Source organism: Lagenorhynchus albirostris, chromosome X (genome assembly GCF_949774975.1).
Source record: "Lagenorhynchus albirostris chromosome X, mLagAlb1.1, whole genome shotgun sequence".
NCBI lineage: Eukaryota > Metazoa > Chordata > Mammalia > Artiodactyla > Delphinidae > Lagenorhynchus > Lagenorhynchus albirostris.
The window spans coordinates 26,290,121-26,311,300 of NC_083116.1; the positions used below are offsets into that span (position 1 = coordinate 26,290,121).

At 38.7% G+C, this 21,180-nt stretch overlaps 1 long non-coding RNA gene across 2 annotated transcripts in view; it reads left to right on the forward strand.

The window, feature by feature from the left end:
- Positions 1-3,257: 3,257 nt before the first annotated feature.
- The window catches only part of LOC132513840 (uncharacterized), a 359,574-nt gene continuing 341,651 nt past the window's right edge, over positions 3,258-21,180 (forward strand). For both annotated transcript variants that reach the window (XR_009538551.1, XR_009538552.1), the window contains exon 1: positions 3,258-3,432. This is a non-coding gene — a long non-coding RNA (uncharacterized LOC132513840). The remainder of the gene's footprint in view (positions 3,433-21,180) is intronic.

Sequence of the window (21,180 nt, forward strand, 5' to 3'; positions counted from 1 at the left end):
ATTGTTATCTAGTCCCATGTTGTTGTGGTTGGAAGATATACTTCATATGATTTCAATTTTCTTAAATTTATCAAGGCTTGATTTGTGACCCAAGATATGGTCTATCCTGGAGAATGTTCCATGGGCACTTGAGAAGAAAGTGTATTCTGTTGTTTTGGGAGGGAATGTTCTATAAATATCAGTTAAGTCCATCTTGTTTAATGTGTCATTTAAAGCTTGTGTTTCATTATTTGTTTTCATTTTGGGTGATCTGTCCACTGGTGAAAGTGGGGTTAAACTTTTTATTTAAAATAGCTTTCAACTTACAGAAAAGTTGTAAATATAGTACAGAGAGTTCTCATATATCCCATGCCCAATATCCCTTATTGTTAACATCTTATATTAGTATAGTACATTTATCATAACTACTTAACCAATATGGATGCATTATTATTAACTAAAGTCCTTACTTCGTTCAAGATTTCTTCATTTTTATCTAATGTCCCTTTTGTCATCACAGGCTCCTATACAGGATCCCACATTACATTTAATCATCATGTCTCCTTAAGCTCTTCTTGGTTGTGACAGTTTCTCAGACTTTCCTTGTTTTTGATGACTTTGACAGTTTTGAGGAATATTGGTCAGGTATTTTGTAGAATTTCCTTAATTGGGATTTGTGCAGTGTTCTTCTTATTGTTAAATTGAGGTTATGTGTTTTGGGGGCAAAAACCAGGGAGGTAAATTGCCATTCTTATCAGATCATATCAAGGGTACATGATTTATGACTGCTGATGCCAAGCTTGATCATCTGGCTGAAGTAGTATTTGTCATCTTTCTACAGTGTAAAGTTCTTTGCCTTCGTCTGCCCTTTTCCATGCTATACTCTTTGGAAGGAAGTCATTATGGACAACCCACACTTGAGGAGTGGGGAATTATGTTCTATATGCTTGGAAAAGAGTATCTACATAAATCTTTTCATATTTTGACTATAAGTTTTGTCTATTCTCCCCACTTATTTGCTTATTCAATCATATATATCAGTATAGACTCATGGATATCTATTCTGTACTTTGAGTTATAATCCAATACTTATTTTTATCAAATATTTATGTTGTTGCTCAGATTGCTTCAACTTTAGCCATTGGAAGCTGCTAGAGATGGCTGTGTCCCTTTGACAAAATACTATCATTATGGGAATATTATCATCTTCATCCTCCTCTTCCTCATCATCGTCCTCCTCATCATTCCCTTTCTAGCACTAAAATATGCTCCAGGCTCGTTTTGTGTATTTCCTGCCCCAGTTCTGTAATCAGTCGTTTGTCCAAGGAGCTTTAACTCTTTTTATTATAGAATGGTATTAAAAATTATAGACTTAGTATACAAAGAAATGATACCAGACCATATATAAAAATGGAACTCTGACCTCTAGCAACCAACCCCCCAAAACAACCCATTATCTACAGTAACCAACCCAGAAGCCAGCCTTATCCAAAAGTTAGACTTGTGGGAAGTCAGACCACTATCTCTAGAAAACATCTCAGGAAGGCAAACAGTAACCCCTGTAACAGTTGGCCAAAAATGGCCAGGACTTGATTAATAACTGATTTTATTAATGAAAACGTCCCTAATTTTTGTCCCTGCTTCCGACTTAGAACTGTCCAGAGAGAGCCAACTATGGCTATGCACACTTAACTAATCACATAGGGTACTTTACTTCTAGTTAGCCTGCCTACATGTAGCTTCCCCATGACAACAGCCTCCAATCAGGGTATAGCTGAAGCTTTCCCTTTTTTCTCATATAAAGCTTTGCTGCTCCTATGCCTGCCTTTGAGTCTGTGCCAAAATGCAAGTGATGGGCCTGACTCCCCAGCACGCTCTCAGTAAATAACCTCTGCCAATTGTCATTTGGTTGGTCTTTACTTATTTCCACACAAACCAAAATCTTGATGCTCGCTGTGCTCATTGCTGGGGTTAATCGCTTATAGGTCCTCTTTGCTAACTAACATTGCAAGGAAATAAATGTGTGTATACTGTGCTGTATATATACGCATGACTATAAATATTTCTAGGTGTAATCATCTTTATCTGTATTAAACTAAATGTGATTTCATATTGATGTGTCTAACTCTAATCTATTACCACATACATCATTCTAGCCTCCTTCTATTGCTTATTTGTAAACTTCTGCAACAGTGAAAAACCTTGTTCTTGCTCTCCACCATCCATTTACTTAATCATTCAATCTAAGTATATATGTATAACACTATCAGAATTGCTAGTCTTTACTCACATGAGACAAAACTTTACTAAGTAGAATACAGTGGTTATGTACAGTTCCCTTTGCTTTTAGTCTTACAGACTTAACTCATTTTCAGAGTTACTTAGGTCAGCACTTTTTCCCCTACTGCCTTCAGTGAGGTTGTCGTATTTGTAATACAATTTGTAATACAGTTAGATTCTCTTACCATAGTGTGCATTCCTTCCTTGTATCCCTACCCTCTTAAATTATTTTTTAATTTTGTATACATTAAGGTTTACTCTTTGTGTTGTAAAGTTCTATGGGTTTTGACAAATGCACAGTGTCATATATCTACCATTAAAATACCATTCACAATAGTTTCACTGTCTTAAATGGTACCCTGTGCTTCAGCTATTTGATTCTCACTCCTGCATAAACCCCTGATGACCACCAATTTGTTTACTGTCCAGAATGTCATGTAAATGAAGTTATACAGTATGAGGCCTTTTCAGACAGGCTTCTTTCACTTGGCAATATGCATTCAAGGTTCATTCATATTGTTCTGTGGATTGATAGTACATTTCTGCTTATCACTAAATAGTATTCCATTGTATGGATATACCACAGTTTGCTTCTTCATTCACCTACTGAAGTACATCTTGGTTTCTGTCAGAATTTAGTTATTAATAAACCTGCTATAAACATTCATGTAGAGGTTTTCTCTAGACATAAGTTTTGAAATCAGTTGGGTAAATACCTAGGAATATGAGTACCGGATCAGATGGTAAGTTTATGTTTAGCTTTGTAGAAAACTGCCAAGCTTTTTCCAGTCCCTTGGCAAACACTGCCAAGTGTTTTCCAAAGTCACTGTATTACTCAGCATTCTCATCAGCAATAGATGAGAGTTTCCTGGTGTTACTCCCTGGATTACATAGGATGTGCAAATTTATATAATTTGCAAATTATATAGCAAAAGGGAGATTATCTGGATGTGCCTAATCTAATCACATGATCTCTTCCTTTAAAAGCAGAGTCTTCTCAGGCTGGTAGCCAAAGAGGAACCCAGAGAGTTTCCAAGTACATATTGCTGCTGGCTTTGAAATGGAGGGGAGCCTGTGAGAGAATCAGAGAGAGCTGGGAGTCACCCCATCCGAGTCTTCAAGGAAATGGAAACTTAGTCCACAACCACAAGGGACTGAAAAATGAGCTTGGAGGTGAGTTTTTTCCCATACGCTTTAGATAAGAGCCTATTCTGTCCAATACGTCTTGGATTTCAGCCTTGTGAGACCCAGAATAGAGAACCTAGTCAAGTCTGCCTGAACCTCCGACCTACAGAACTGGGCTATAAAATGAAGGTTGTTTTAAGCCTGTAAATTTGTGGTAATTTATAGCACAACAATAGAAAACTAATACAGCAAGTTGTCATTGGGTGGCCCTGTTTAATAAATAAGGGAATGAATCATGAGCAAGGAGTGTAATGGTACCAAATTCTGAAGAACAAAGATGAAAGCAATATTAGCCACGGCTACTTTGACTCCAGCCTTGCCTCCTTCTAAGCAGGAAGCAAAGTTTGGCTGCCTAAATTTTGGTTGGTTGCTAGCATTTGATTCTCTCACACTCACTAACGTACCTTCTTTTCCTTTCTGCTAGTCGCACATAATCAGTCTAACACATTGATTTATTCCCTAAGAGAGAGAGATATTTACATGTCATATATAGCTTATTGTAGGATTTTTTATCCCAGAGTGACAAGGTTGGGGAGGGAATCCAAAGCCATCCCTCCCAGTAGAGAGAGCACTGTGGAGAGGAAGAAACAAATGAACAACCCCTGAAACACCGCAATATGTGGATAGCCATCTATTGCATTTATTCTAGTCCTGCCAAGTTGGCAAAGTCAAAGAAAACCATTTCCCCTGGCTGGCATCACTAAACCAGTTTGAGCTCCTAAAATCAAATGAGAAGAAAGGCACAGAGAGCCAGAATGAGCCATTCAAACAAACTAAGCTGATTTTGACGGGTTCCCTGGTAACAAATCCAACTATGGTTATAAATGGGTCACTATAGCCTCCAGCTGTATTTTTTGTTACGTAAGCTTCCTGGAAAAGAGGATTAAACCATATTTAAGATAAACATTTGCTTTTCTATAGCGAATTTAGCACTGTTGTTTAAAGTGCTTTGGAACTGAATTGTGCAGGTGCTAAAATTCTAATTGCCTGTTTTTCCTGACATTCATCTTAGAATTGCTCAAAGAAAGATAGTATCTTTGACTCTTTCACAAAATATAATGACCACAGTTAAAGGAATGGAATGGATAGGAAAGAATCACAAGTAAAATGAAGGCCCTTTAGAAGTCATGTACTCAAGCCATCTATTGGTGAGGAGGATACATCATTTCTCACGAGTCCACTTTAGTTTGCTGATGATTTGGCGGAAAAACTTGTACCTGGTTTATAGTAATAGAAATAGAAAGCAAGAACATCTACTTATGTGGGAGGCCAAAAATCCAGTGTTTCAGTTGAAGATATAGATTTGGGGTTATCTATATAGTTGCAAAACCTGGATGTTTTTAGGGAAATAAAAGTTTTATGAGTCAACCAGGACACTAAAAATGCTTGATTCTGACTTCACATTTTGTTAGGCTCGGACAGTGTTGTAACCTGTAGAAACTGTATACGTGTTTCTTATTTATTTTAGTACCTGCATAATTGCTTAATTAACCTATGGCCTAAGGCCAAGGAAAAGTGCAAGCAACTACTCAGGAATAATTGGTGAGTTTAGTCAAGACTTTTAAATTGACTTGGCAGAGTTGCTATGCCATTGTTTGGATCATTAAAATATCCACTGATATGCCCCTTCTTTGATTACATTCTCAAGCTGCTTGGGCTGTTGTATACAAAAATGACATGAGTTACAAAAATGACAGATCGACTTTGGAAACTCAGAGGCCTGAGATAATAAAAATACTTCCATTTGTGATAGTGTTATTCATTATCACCTACTTACATGAAAGGGAGTGGGGAATGGAGCAGAAGACTGTCCCTCCAGAACCTGTTGGAAAGGATCATGCTCCCACTAGCATCCATCTGGAAGGGAAAAATTGAGTTTCAGCATCTCTAGCGTAAGTAAGACAGAGAAGAGGGCTATAATTCAATTCAACAAGTAGAAGCTTTACTCTCCTGCCTAGGTGCTGTGTTGATTATAAGAGCCAAACACTGCCCTCAAGGTGTTTACGGTCTTTTTGGAGATATGACATGAATTTAAAAGATAGAAATAAAGAACACAAATCTCTATATAGTCAAGTGCCACAGTGTGTGGTCACTACTTTGGGGTGGTCTGGAAAGACAGAGGACAACGTGATCAAGAATGGGAACACTTTAAAGCTGAGCTGAAGTTTGAGATAACTTATGAAACAGAGCCAGGTTTGGAAGTTTATGTATTCTCCAGTATAATAGACATTGGCTATCTGATTTTACTCCAACTATTTAGAAGTGGTTCATATTTCTGGGCAGATTTCTGTATTATTGAGGCTGTTTATGGCACAAGTAACAGAAAAACAGGCTAACAGTGGCTTCAACCATAAGAACATTTAGTGTTCTCTAAAGGGGAAATCTGGAGGAAGTTGATGTTAGGATTAATTCAACAGAATGATGATGTCAGGGCACTGGATAGGCATCTCTATAATTCTTTTTTGTCCTTTCCTTGTGGTCATTAGGTGACTGAAATAGCTCTAAGCAGCACGTCCTTATATGAGAATGTTCAAAGCAGAAAGGAACGCAGGAAAACAAAAGGCTGGATTTTGTAAAAGCTAAAATATGTCCAGTGCCAGGAGATGAGCCATGATAGATCTAAGCTTGCTGAGAGATTCTAGGGGAGGAAAATCTTTTCTAGAAGCTCCCAGCAGAATTTCTTTTGTATTGTATTAGCCAGAATTGCATCATATGTCCCCGACTAGTCCATTCACTGGGAAAGGGGAACTGGATTGCCATAACTGGCTTAGACCTATCATGATTTATTTCCTGGGCCTAGGAACATTTTAGCAAACAAAATATTTCAGAAGGAAGTGGAGTAAATGGCTATGGGGTAAATAAAAAAACAATATCTGCCACAGCCCTGGAGCTGAATCTCATATTGGACATGCTTTGCACCAGAATCTAATAGATGCTATTTTTGGTCCCCTCTCTCTGTCTCTCTCCCCCTTTTCCTCTCCTTCTTCTTCCTTTTCTCTTTTACTTTTATACCCATGCGTACAAATATGATCATAAACATGTCACCTCTAAACACATTGAAAACTTGTATTTAAATAAGGCACCAAGGGAGTGGGGCAGCACGAATTCATTTTTTGCTTGGCTCCCTCCCATGCCTTTGTATGTCAGATAGTATTCACATTTTATGAAATTGCCCAATTAGAATCTCCTGTCGTTCACGAATTTCAACCTGAGATCCTTTAAAATGAAATATATTGAGGAGTGGTAACAACTTCTAATCAATCATGAATCAAATGCGGACAGATGGAGTTATTCTTCCTATCCATGGATCCCCAATCTTCATATTATCCCCATCAAATATTAGGGCAGCAGTTACCAAAACATTGGGACTTAATATTTTAACCACTGAGAAAGCAGTGTGATTTAGGTTTCCTGCGGGTATCAAACTACAAAAGAAGTCACATTAAATCATATTTTAAGGCATCAGGCTATAAATTATTTTTTCTTCCTGAAGAGCTTTGTTCCCAGAGAGGCTAAATGCTCAGACAAAATAAATGTAAATAAACAGCCGGAATCAACACAAAGAGGTTTAGACAAAATGCTTTTCTTGAGTTGGGAGGGTGAGGAAGGGTGAAACACTAGAGGGCACATTATGACCTAATGTTTTATTCATGAAGCATTCTCAGCTCAAACTTCTGAGACATGTAGAGATACTGTACTTTCTATACCATAACCTCATTTACTGAAGATGTAAATGTGGATTCCTCTAACATTTATGGCCTTTTTAACTAGTGGCTTTGTTTTGGTGACATTATAACGAGATGCTTTCCTCTTTAAGTTAGGAAAACTTTACCGTTCACACTGATTTCTGTATTAACTTGTAAGACAAAATTTTCTGCTGGAACACTAAATTGAGCTTAACACATATATTTACATCTATTGACCCAGATTTTTCCTTTGGTTTGTTTAATTGAAGATCCTTAAGCAACTGTCTCTTTTATTTTAGAGTAATAATTTTGATATTTAAATCATAGACTATTAGAGTTAGAAGGGACCTTACAGATCACCTAGTTCATTTCCTTTATTTTTCAGATGCGAAAAAAAAACCTGAGTCTGAAGGAGGTTAAGTGACTTGCCTCGTGTCACACAATTAATTAGTGGCAGAGTTAGGGTCTGTAAACCAGCATGTCTGACTTCAAAGTCCATAATTTTTATGCCATACGTGATGCCTCATCTACAGTAACTTTTACCGTCATATTAAAGTAGTAGTAAATACATTGAAATCACATAACCCTGTTAAGATCTTGCCTTCCCTAGCCCTGGTTAGATACAGGAAATAAATACATCCAGTTGAGCTTTCAGCCAGCCCAGAGAAACAGAGACCACATAGCATCATAATTATGAATATGGGCACTGGAATAAAGCCAGATCAGGGTTCAAATTCTGGCTCTGCAACCTACTTACTACATATAAGAACAAGTTGCTTAACCTTTCTCGGTCTCTCTTTCCTTGTCTATGAAATGGGAATAAAATTCTCCTCATAGGATTGTTGCTTGAAGAAGTAAATACACATAGAACATTTGGAGGCTGGAAAGCTCCCAGTAGGTGCTAATTCATTACTTTTTATCTCATTTGCTGAGCCAAACATAATCAGAACAGCAGGTTCTGCTCTGATTAGGGTTCAGTTACAAGGCCAGTAAGTCTGGTCTAGAATCAGTTTTGCTGCCAAAGAAGTGATAATAAGGAACGTTTGCAATTTGTTTTTCTTTTCTATTCTCTTTTTTTTCTTTTATTTGTCTTAAATGTAATATTACCTTTTTTCTTCTATTTTTCCTCTTTTTAAAAATGGGAAAGAAAATATTTATTAGAAGAAATCAGACTTATAGTAGGTACTGGAGAACGATAATCTGAATATGAATAATTTAGGATACCAGGGGGGTTTTAAGTCTTTATATGTTTAGAGCATCTGTGAAAAATGCTGTGGGAAATATAAAAGACTTATCAAATATCAAATTGCCTTCTAGAACCTTTAACTCATGCCAGAAAGACCAGAATTGTGTGTGTGTGTGTGTATAAAACATACCACTAGTGACATATATACATCTTTTTAAAAAATGAAAAACACTTGACTTAGTGACTGATTTACACTATCATATCTATCAACTCAGAAGAAATTAAGACCAGTGTGCGAATGTGTGCTAGAACCAGCAGCAGAGGCTTAATTAGTGAGGTAGAAATTGAGCTGGGTGTTGAAAGATGAGTAGAACTTGAAGAGGCAGGGAAGAGGAGGGAGTGCATTTCTGGGGGAGGAAATAGCATAAGTAACATCACGGAGAAGAGAATTTATAGGGTACATTGGCAGCAGTGAGGAAAGGAGTGGGAGAGAAGTAGGATGAAGATAAATTATTAATGAAGCTGCAAGGTTCCCAGTGCCTTTACCTGGGGAGAGGTGAACAGAGTCTAGTCTAGTCCACGTTACTAGGGCAGGAAGACAGGCAAAGACAAAATGCTCTGCCTAGTGGAAAGATTATATAGTTGTCCAGAACTCTTCCTGGGCTCTGATTCTAGCATAGACAACAGTGAGTGGTCAGGGTTACGAAGGTTTGCTGTACAGGACAAAAGTTACACGCTTCAACACTGTAGTTTCCAACATTTACAATGTTATTCAATATTTTTGCTTCCAGAGTAAAAAAGGGAGAAAATGTACCTTCGCAAATTCCCACTGAAAAGTAGGTTCTGGTCCAGCCTGAAGGGAAAAGTGGTCCTTGAAGCTGAGAGCCTCACTATCTATGATACAGCTCTTTATTTCCAGCTTTATTGAGATATAATTGACATATAACACTGTGTAAATTTAAGGTGTACGATGTGACGATTTGATACATGTATATTTTGTGAAATGGTTACCACAATAAGGTCAGTTAACACATCCTTCTTCTTGATGCTTTCAAAGATGGAGGAGGGGATCTATTTGTGTTGTGGAGAGTGTAAGGATGCAATCTGGAAGCTCCATGGTTGATATTATTTGCTGCCACCTCTATTCCTTTCAGACTGTGTAACAGAGCTGTTGTCAACAGAGATGCTGCATAGTGGCAATGACCCAGGACAGTGGTGGGGTTGATACAATCCCTACAATTCTACCATGGGTTTATCGTAGCCTTCTCTCCTTTCACATACAAATAAGGAAAGCTAATTAGCTATTTAATGTACCAGTTTGCTACTTTGGGGGCAAAAAGAATCAAGTCAATAAGTGTTTTTTTTTATCAGTTAAGCACCAGCAATCCAGAATTTCTTACAAAACATCTTCAGAAGGAAACACCTCCACCTGGCCAGGAGTAATAATTTACTGCTTGCACCAGTGAGTCCTTTCTGAAAGTGTGTAAGGACCTCATGACAAAGCCAGACCCTCACCTCTTTATCAGGCTCCCCTTTCAGTGTTTGGACTTTTGGTGCCCCAGATTTAGTACCTGTTCCCCACTCTGACCTCTGTTGTCAGAACAGCTGCATGTGATTTCTTGTTTCCCATGGTCCTGACACTGGCATATTTCTCACAGTTCTGCTACTGCCAGTGATAACACCATCCTCTCTTAACATTTGCAGAGTGATTAACGTGTGTCAGTCACAGTGCTAAGTTCTTTATGAGCATTATAAAGTTTAGTTCTCACAGAAACACTGTGGGATGGATACTGATAGTATGCCCCCACTTTTTTTTTTAACAGATGAGAAAACTGATGCATAGAGAAGGTAACAGCCTTGCCCAAAGTTAAACAGTGAGCGTAAGAGTATACATTCTGCTCTAGGCAGTTTGGTTCTAGAGACCACACTAACAACTACCGTGAAGAAACTGGCAGCTTAAGGAAGTTCTGGATATATTTCAGAGCTTCTAGAAGAGAGTAGTAAAAGAACTTCTCTGGTGAGTTAACCAGAGTCCTACCAAGAATAGAACAGATTAGATTTTTAGGTGCATTTCTGTGAATTTTTGCAATACCTCACATTATACCAGTTTTTTAAAAATGTCAGCCAGCGACTTAGGGACTATAGTCAGGAGGGGCTGGAGAAGGATGAATTGGATAGAGGATGGAGGGAGCTGTTCCTCACTCTGCCCAGAGGGAAATGGTTGTTCCAACAAAAATGGGCAAATGGAGGTTGTTCAAAACAAGTGCATTCCACATTCTTTTCCCTTAGGACTAATGTAATATTGACTGATTGCTTCAAATTCATCATTTGGTTAGTCAATAATATTGACTGATCTGTGGCTGGGTGCAACACATTATGCTAAGTAATGTGGGGCGACATAAAGATATCAAGAATGCAAATTTGCTTTCCTGGGGCTGCTAGTAAAGAGCATGAATTGGGGACAACACACAGGTTGAAGACAATAGAGCACATACTAGGACATAAGCACATAACAAAAAGTCATTGTAGGTGTAGGACAAAGATTCTCAAGGTTCTGCATCAAGATGGCTCAGAATCACCAACACCTACCTTGCAGTGAGTCGTTTTGAACTTTTGTCAGTATTCTCAGGAGAAGGTTTGGGGCATGCCCTTTGAATGCTCACTGAGTGATATCCATAAAGCAAAGTTTCTCAAATCTGACTGTGCACTAGACTAACTTGTTGAACTATTGGCACATACAAAATTCCAGTTTCCTGCTCAGATCTACTGAATTGAAATTTTTCAGGTATTTGGGGCCTGAAATCTCTATTCTTAACAAGATTTATCTAGAGAAAAATAATGCTAATACTGCTTGTCTTAGTCTGTTTGGAGTGCTATAACAAAACCACCATAGACTGGGTAGTTTAAACAACAGATATTTATTTCTCACAGTTCTGGACACTGGGAAGTCCAAGATCAAGGTGCCGGCAGTTTCAGTGTCTGGTGAGAGTCTGCTTCCTGGTTCATAGATGCTGTTGTCTCACTGTGTCCTCACATGGAGGAAAGGACCAGAGAGCTCTCTGGGTCTCTTTTATAAGGCCACTAATCCCATTCATGAGGGCTCCACCCTCATGACCTAATCACCTCCCAAAGGCCCCACCTCCTAAAATACCATCACACTAGGGATAAGAATTTCACCATATGAATTTTGTGAGGACACAAACATTCAGTTTGTGACACTGTTGATTTCATTTACAACAGGGCAATGGCATGGGGAATCAAATGAGATATAAAATGTGAAATTGACAAACTATAGTTACATTTATTTAAAGTCTTCTGTGTGCCAGCCATAATGCTGAGTGCTTTAATTGTATTATTCAGTTACTCTCTACAGCATTCATGTGAGTTTCAGCTGTAGCTTCTTCATCCAAGCTATGTAGTTTTGAAGAATATATACCAAAATGTTAACACTGACTACCTTCAGGTGATGAGATATGGATAATCTTCATTTTCTTCCTTATACTTTATGCATTCCACCCCCTTTTTCTTTTTATTTTAAATAATTTTATTTATTTATTTGTGGCTGTGTTGGGTCTTCGTTGCTGTGCATGGGCTTTCTCTAGTTGTGTCGAGTGGGGGCTACTCTTCGTTGCAGTGCGCGGGCTTCTCATTGCAGTGGCTTCTCTTGTGGAGCATGGGCTCTAGGCATGTGGGCTTCAGTAGTTGTGACTCGCAGGCTCTAGAGCACAGGCTCAGTAGTTGTGGCACATGGGCTTAGTTGCTCCATGGCATGTGGGATCTTCCCAGACCCGGGCTCGAACCCGTGTCCCCTGCATTGGCAGGCGGATTCTTAACCGCTGCGCCACCAGGGAAGTCCCCACCCCCTTTTTCTTTTGCAAAGATCATGTGTTAACTTTTTTAATCAGAAAAATTTCCAAGTCCATAAAAATTATTACAAATTTTTCAGTTAAACCTGGGCAGTCCACATTCATAGTACTAGCAAATCTGTAAAATGTTATTTGAGCAAAGTGTTCTGAGATTAAGAAATAGTTGAAGATGATTGGGCTAGATATTAAATACCCCTATCAAAATGTTGCCATGTAGCATTCCTCCATTTTCATGGAAATGTCCTCCATTATCTTGGAGGATCGCAGAGAATGAAGTCTGGATAGAAATGTTTGTAAGGAAAGAAAGAAATGAGGAAAATTCGAGTATGGGACATACTTAGTTCCAACACTGTACCACAGCAAGGAACCCCAATTATTATGAGGACATTATTAAGGTCTTTGGCACACCACAAGGGAGGGTGAATATATGGAAGCAAAGATGGGGGACTCTGCAATTATATGTTACTGATTTCACAGTTTTGCTCTAGACTGGCTGGATTTGGTACACCCCAAACTCAAAAGTATTAACATGCGATGGTCACCAGCTGGGTATGTACTCTAAATGTGGATGCTTTAAATCCTGCCAGAAGTCTATAATGCATCCACAATCCATCATACCATTTGAAGATTTGGCACTTGTCCTACGTATGCCACTTTACTTCCTTCAGAGCATGGTAATTCAATAGTGGCATCATTAGCATAAGTAGAAGCAGCAGCCAGTAAAGTGCCTTGATTAGTATCAGCATAATGGGTCACATATCCTGAATGACACTTATGTAAGTCTACTTTCCTGCTTTCTGTCCTCATCCCTATTCTTGCTTAAGAGGACAGATTTTTATCTGTTTTCTGCTTCCTTTCAGCTGCTCTTCTAAATCACCATGGAAATGAGTGAATGGTCAAAACCAAATGCAAACTAAGGTGGTTAATGATTCAAAAAGCCATCTGAAAGGAGACTAGCTCAAGCCCTAGTTTACTTTTAAATCATAGTTTAAGAAAATAATTAAAATCAGGAGGAGGAAAAATATACTTAAAGAATGTACCCCAGGGCTTCCCTGGTGGCACAGTGGTTGAGAGTCCGCCTGCCGATGCAGGGGACACGGGTTCGTGCCCCGGTCCGGGAGGATCCCACATGCCACGGAGCGGCTGTGCCCGTGAGCCATGGCCGCTGAGCCTGCGCGTCCGGAGCCTGTGCTCCGCAACGGGAGAGGCCACAACAGTGAGAGGCCCGTGTACCGCAAAAAAAAAAAAAAAAAATGTACCCCAAAGGAGAGGCTAAAACGTGCTTAGTATTTGTTTTATTTGTATTATACAGTTCAGTTCTTCAGATGAAAGCTGCAGCCTCTGTGTGATACCCCCAAAGTACTTGAAATTCAGAGTCCCCTTTTCTTGAGAACCCATGGAAATACAGTACACATTTGTTTTGGCCACCCACTGGCCACTCAGTATTCATTTACCTTTTATAATAGCAATTTGTTTTCCATTTGGAAAATTACCTGCCTTTCATAGTATGCAGTATGGATCAAGTAGTCAATGGAAGTATTGTGCCCTCAGAATAGGAATTCTGAGGAATATTGGGGAAAGAAATGACTAAGAGAACAAAAGGACTGATTGAAATTTGTGGGATGAGATTCAGACTTATATTACTTTGAATATCAGAAGAGATGCAACTTATTTTGTACTCCAAATTGGATGATACAGGGTATATTTGTAACCAGGAACATAAAAGAATGGAAAGAAATACACAAATTTTTAGTGCTTATCTCTGGGCATGAGATTATTGATATTTAGCATTTTCTTCTTTATAAAAGGGATGCATGCTTATTATGTTACATTTAAAATCATATAAAACACTCCAATATATTTGTTTAAAAATACCTCAGTACATGTGCTGCCCTAGTTTGGGAAGTCAGGCAAGGCTTTGTCTGGTGAGATGGCACACTTCATCCCACAGTCATCACCCCAAACACCCTGAAGACTTCAAGAATAGGTTCCCTTTCTTTTTTCAGGACAATGAATTAATCATTGTTCCTAGCACCTAAGATTTGAAATTTTCAGCACATATAATTCATGTGAATGTACAATCCAGCATATGTACCTCATGAGAAACTTTGATATATTCTGAGCCAAATCCCAAGAAAGATCTTAATAATTCTCAGTTTTCTTAGTGCAAGTATATGGCCTCTCCCGTTGTCTTTGCGTCTGTCAATCTGAGTCTGGGCCCAGGAATCTTCTTTTTTCCCCTCTCTCTCATCTTTTCTGCCCTTGTCTTGGGTCTTTGTTCCTGGCAGCATGTACCCCAGAACAGTTTATTCTATTACTTCTATGGTCTTTCTTGCCTGATCAGATTTATAAAAAGTTCTCTTAGATCTTTACAACTCTGTCTCCTGTTGTAAGCAGCCCACACAATCCAACTGATAACTCATTCTCTATGCATCTGCAGCATATGTCTTTTGCACAGGCTGGTGCAAACCACAGGACTGGTTTGCATGTTAATGACAGCATCATTTTCTCCCTAAAATTTCATGGCCCTTTCTCACGAATTTCAGTATAATTAAGACCATATTTTAATTGCCATATATCGGAGACTGAAGTTATCCAGGGTCACTCCCTAGTTCACAATCACTTCTGGGAGTCCGGTGGGAAGAAGAAAATCTGCTTTTGAGGTGCTCTTTTTTGCAAATTGATAAAACTTAGAATATAAGTACTTGAATTGTGATTTTTTTTCCCCTGGAAACATAGATCAGCAATGAGTAGAAATGTTATATATGGCAAGAATCAAAATCTGGGAGGTTTATACTTGAGTTATTGATACAGAGTAAACTTTGTCCAGATACAAAGTAGTGATTCCACACATGTATATTTTACTTTTAACTTTTATATTTGTCTGGGGTCTTTGAGACGAAGGGACTTAATCTACCTCCTCTGTAATATCTACCTTTACGACTCTCGGCTATACTAATCTTAGTCTTTTCTGACATGTTTTGTCACTTTCAGTCTATTTCAAATAATCAGTACCTAAATGAGGACTGTACTGCATTAGTCTTAATGTGTTTCATGTCTCTCTAAATAGATTTTAAGCCTTGGAAGGAAGAATTGGCCTGAGTCTTTCAATCTAGGTTCTAATCTCAACTTGACCACTATTCACAGGGAATACCACAGTGGGCATGACAGATAACATATCTGATTTCATGGACCTTACATCTAGTGGAAATGAAAAGAAACACACACTAAGCAGTTTAATAAGCAAGATAATTTCAGTAAGTTATGAGTGCTATGAAGAAAAGAAAAGGGATTATGCTAGAGATTTATTTGTGGAGAGTACAAAGGCCCTGTAGTGGTTTGTATAATAAATATGTATAGAGCATAGTGTGGGGGGAGGGTGAAGAGAAGTTAGAGAGGTAGGCAAGGGCAGATGATGAAGGCCTTTCTTTTGTACGTTGTTAAGAATTTGAATTTCATTACACTGTTTTAAGCAAGGATGTGGCTTAATGTGTTTCAAGAATATGACTCTGACTGCTGTGTAAGAAAGAATATAAAGCAGCAGAAGTAGAATTGAGGAAGCCTGCTATGGGGTATTGAGTGCCTATATCCTACATGAGAAGTGTTGGTGACTTGGATTAGGATTGCAGAAGTTGAGACAGGGAAGAGTGGTTAAATTTTAGATATATGTATTTTGGGGGGAGACTTTTAAGGATTTTCTGATGGATTTTATTTGGTGGTGATTATGGCCTGAAGAGTTCAAAAGAAGACATGATTGAAAGATGTATTTCTATGTTTATACTGTAAAATTCTGAACGATAAATTTAATATGACCAGAAAAGGAATTATTGCTCACATTTCTCTGCATACTCTGGGCAAGACTCGCATTTGTGGTCATCATCAAAAGAGCACAGTAACAACTTTAAAGAGTCAGTATAAACCAGTATTCACAAGAGGCAGGATGGATGATGTAGTGTTACGAGTAATGGTGTAACCAGCATTAAATAAATGGCATTAGGAAACTGCAGAGGCAAGAGATCTATATTATTTTATAATAAACTGGTTGTGAAGAGCCATGTTATTGTGAATAATACCAGTATTGTTTTTTTCATGGTGAAAGATATAAAATTAGCTAGAAATGGCCCATTTAACAATAAAATACACAAAAAGGTTGTTTCGGGACTTGAGCAGAAAGAAATAGTGCCTGGGCATGACTTAACATTCTTCATGTGCATTTTTTGTATAGTAAACTAATACAAAAGTATCCCTTCTCTATCCATGATTCTAAATATTTTTTATCCAGTATTCTAAATCTTCATCAGTAAAACACTGTACTTCATATGGGCCCACTGATTTTATAATATGTTTTAAAATCAAGTTGTTTATACAGTCAGGGGCCCCACAAAAAATATTTACCCAGGCTGCCCACCCCACAACCAAGGAATGGCCCTGGTTCTGTTTATCCAGGCACCCAAGTCATATTTCTTTCCTCATACTAAGAATCCACATTTCTTCTCTCACACACATATACACATGGTAATTTTCTTTTAATCTAGCATCATCAACAGAGGTATTCTAAAAATGTTAATTTTCAAAAAACCTTAAAGTTGCCTCTTTAAGAACTGAAATGTTTAGCAAAGCAGCAAGTAATAAATTATATTTTATGTAAATTCATATCCAAGGTGATAAGATCAACATAATATAAAAAATTTTGCTTGATGACTGAAGAAACAGATCAATATGACTATCAAACATCAGGCCAGGGCTTCCCTGGTGGCGCAGTGGTTGAGAGTCCGCCTGCCGATGCAGGGGACTCGGGTTCGTGCCCCGGTCCGGGAAGATCCCACATGCCGCGGAGCGGCTGGGCCCGTGAGCCATGGCCGCTGAGCCTGCGCGTCCGGAGCCTGTGCTCCACAACAGGAGAGGCCACAACAGTGAGAGGCCCGCGTACAGCAAAAAAAAAAAAAAAAAAGAAAAGAAAAACATCAGGCCATGTAACACATTATCATGTCCTTGGTATTTATTTATGTATGTCATCCATACTCCAAAGAGCCCCAAATTTCAGTGTTTTAAATTGCTTGAGTATAGTCTTAGGAGTTTTATCTGTTCGCTTATTATAAGAATGTATGTCAGGACTTCCTTGGTGGTCCAGTGGTTAAGAATCCACTTGCCAATGCAGGGGACATGGGTTTGATCCCTGATCCAGGAAGATCCCACATGCCACAGAGCAGCTAAGCTTGTGCACCACAAATACTGAGCCTGTACTCTAGAACCTGCGAGCCACAACTACTGAGCCTGTGAGCCACAACTACTGAAGCCTGCACACCTAGAGCCCATGCTCCGCAACAAGAGAAGCCACTGCAATGAGAAGCTCGCGCACCGCAACGAAGAGTAGCTCCCACCCGCGGCAACTAGAGAAAGCTCAGGTGCAGCAACAAAGACCCAAGGCAGCCAATAAATAAATAAATAAATTAATTAATTAATTAAAAATATATAGCCTTGTTTAATAGTCAAAAAATTGAAAAGTAAAAAAAAAAAAAGAATGTATGTCATTTTTCATTGTGGAATGTCAGCCTGAAATGACAACTTTCTTTACTTGCTTGTAGCTTCTGATTTGATGCTTCTAATCTTCTATAGATTGGAGAATGAGATACGTTTATTTTCTTGTATACAAAGATACATAGATATATGAATCTGAGCAAAGGATGAAATAGTTCTTCTATGGGACAAAATACTTGGGCTTTATTTAATTCCTGGGATTTATGTGAACTACCTCAGGTTTAATTTTTTGTTTGTCTATTTCTAGTTTCCAGCTTGAAGTTGCTGGAAGTCTAATATTCTTGTGTGTGTTGAGACTAGGTTTTATATTTTGTATACCTCTATCTTATTATTTTATAAACACCAGATTTGACTTAATATCCTTAACCAGAGGGAAATAATTATTAAATTAATTAATTAGGGGCATGTTTACACCTCTGATGTTGACATTCTTCCTGTTTATAGGAACCTGTGTTCCCCTTTGCTCATTAGTTTTTAGTGTTTGTCAATAAAAGAAAAACAGTACTTGGATTTTGCCAGTGTATATGAACTGCCTAACCTAGCAGGGTCCCAACCCAAGTCAATAGTTTAATTGAATGAAAGGTTCTCTGGAAGGCTCATGGTTTTATGTAAAAGCAATAGAATTTTCAGCATATCTATTTAATGTGTTTACTAATAGCAATTAATTATTTTACAATGAAGCTCAGTTGGTTTTTTTTGTAGTGCAAACTTTTACCTTGCTTCCCTGGGTCTCCCTCCCTACTGAACTCTCAAGAGTCATGAAGAATGCCTATGATTTTGGCTTTCTTAATCTACTGGTACTATGCAACAGTACCACAACAGTCCTCTAACATCCTTTAAAATAGTAATGAAACTTCTCTTTTTCCTTTGAAAAATTTGAATTCAGGATGGCCTCAATCTACCCTCTGGACTCTCACCTGTGTCCCTTGTTCTATGAGTTATTCACTGTGACAGATATAACTGAACTACAGATCTTTGAGAAATAGCAGCAGTCTTATCTTTCTTTAACTTCTTTTCCTTAATAAAATGACCTTAGTAACCTTTCTAGCCTATAGGAGAATACCTATCAAAGGAGGCCCTAGGAGTCTTTTAAGCTTTCAGGTCAACCGTATGCTTTTGAAGAAAGGAAATCTGTTAGGATTCAGGAGACCTGGATTATTCTTTGTGTTTCCTTGGTAGCTCATTTCTTGACCTTGAATAAGTCACTGAAGGCCTCACTAGGCTTCGAATTCCTCACTTATAAAAATAGGTATAGCTCCTGATTCCTGTTTGCTCTCCAGTTTTATCTCCCTAATAATGTTGAAATTTACTCATTCGAAGAATCTCTCCTTTGGCTCATGGCCTATTTATTATATGGTGGAGTTGGAATAATGACAACGAGAGGACTTCCTAGAGGTAAAGAAGGAAGGTCCCAACAGCACAGCTTGAATACCACATGACTGAATGATTATTCCCCACCAAAATTCATATGTTGAAACCTAATCCCCAGTGTGATGATATTAGGAGATGGGACCTTTGGAAGGTGATTAAACCATGAGAATGGGATTAGTGCCTTATAAAAGAGACCCCAGAGAGCTCCCTCACACCTTCTGCCATGTGAGAACACAGTAAGAAGTTGCCGTCTGTGAACTGGGAAGCAAGCTCTCACCACACAGCAAATCTGCCAGTGCCATGATCTTGGACTTCCCAGCCTATAGAACAGTGAGAAATAAGTTTATGTTGTTTATAAGCCCCCCGTCTGGTATCTTTGCTGTAGCAGCCCAAAGTGAACTAAGACACCACAGATGCATATGTAGCCGTCCCTCACATCTAAGCCTTTGTTGCAGAGCTTGAGGGGTTACCAGACAGGACATGCAGTGGCTGCTTTGGACATCCCTGTCAAATACAAGTCCCTCAGCTTGTTGAACATGATTGCTACCCTGCTTAGAGCTAACTCACTCGCTCGCTCTCTCGCACTCTTCCCTCCCTCTTTCTCTTTCTCTTCCAATCTCAGTCTCTCTCTGCCTAGGCAGGATAAATAACCCTTGAGTTCAGAGAAGGTTGGGAAAGATGGGACATGTGTTGATTCTACATGTAAGAGACAATGATTCCTTCTGGCCTTTCACCAGGAGTGTCACCAGCTAAGTCTCTGTTATGGACTGTTTGTGTACCCCCCCAAATCCATATGGTGAAGCCATAGCCACCAGTGTGATGATATTTGGGGTGGGGCCTTTGGGAGGTGATTACCTTTAGATGAGGTCATGAGGGTGGTACCCCATAATGGAATAGGTGTCCTTATAAGAAGAGAAAGACATCGGAGCCCCCTCTATCCACATGCATGTACCAAGGAAAGACCATGTGAGCACACAGTGAGGAGATGACTGTCTGCAAGTCAGGAAGAGGGCTCTCACCAGAACTAGACTGTGCTAGTACCCTGATCTCAGACTTCCAGCCTCTAGAAATGTGGGAAAATAAATGTCTGTCGTTTAAGCTACCCAGTAATTGTATTTTGTTATAGTAGCCCAAGCTAACAGAATCTAAAACAAAAATCCATGAAAATGGGTAAAGTTGTCTCTGAGTTACATTGTTTCACCTATCACTGGAAATATCCAAGTCTCACTATTTGATTTTTTTAAATAAAAAAATCCACTTTAGCCACTCATGTATGCATATGATCTAAAAGCCTCAGCACTGCAGCCTTGCGCTGAGGAAAATGTATGGCTTAAATCAATTCCTGTGATGGTCAAAAAGGCAAGACGAGGGAAATGTAACAATTTGGAGAGGAAATAAAAGCCTCCATGGTACTGTATGTATGTGCTGTGAGCTTTTCACTGAAATTCCCCTTTCTTTTTTCCTACTATTTAATGCAAATAAATAACTCCCTTCTTTCAAATGTCCCCTCCTCCTACACCCCCATTCTGCCTCATTCCCAAAGGCCCCCTGCAGTTTATAGAGGTGGTGTCATCTGCTTTAAAACATCTGAGTAACTTGCCCTTTTGCTGAATAAATTTGTTCACCATTTAGATCCCTTGGCTCTCACAACCTTAGTCATAGTGCTTACTTTGTTAGTAATCTTTATTAATATTTCATCAGTCATCTTCTTTCCAAAGGGATGAGGTTTGCACTTTTCCTGCCGTACTGGGAGGGAATGATAGAGGTGGAAAAGCTTACTGATTTACAAAAAAGATTGCAAACTATTATTCTCCTAGTAATTTTAAAGCGCACACGCTGCATACTACTTTCTGATATAATCATATCCCTGCCTGTTAAGCTTGACATGCATGAAATCCATAATCGGAGTTGGTTTTCTAAAGAGGGAAATCACTTCTTATAGGAGCAGTAAGGGAGGCAATGGAGTCATCCTTTAAAAAAAATCTATTCAGATATCCATTCCACTAAAATAAGCATAGACTTAGGTCAGGCATACTTCCTCAGGCTCCCTCTTACATCCACTTCACTTCTACCTTTCCACTTTTAATTA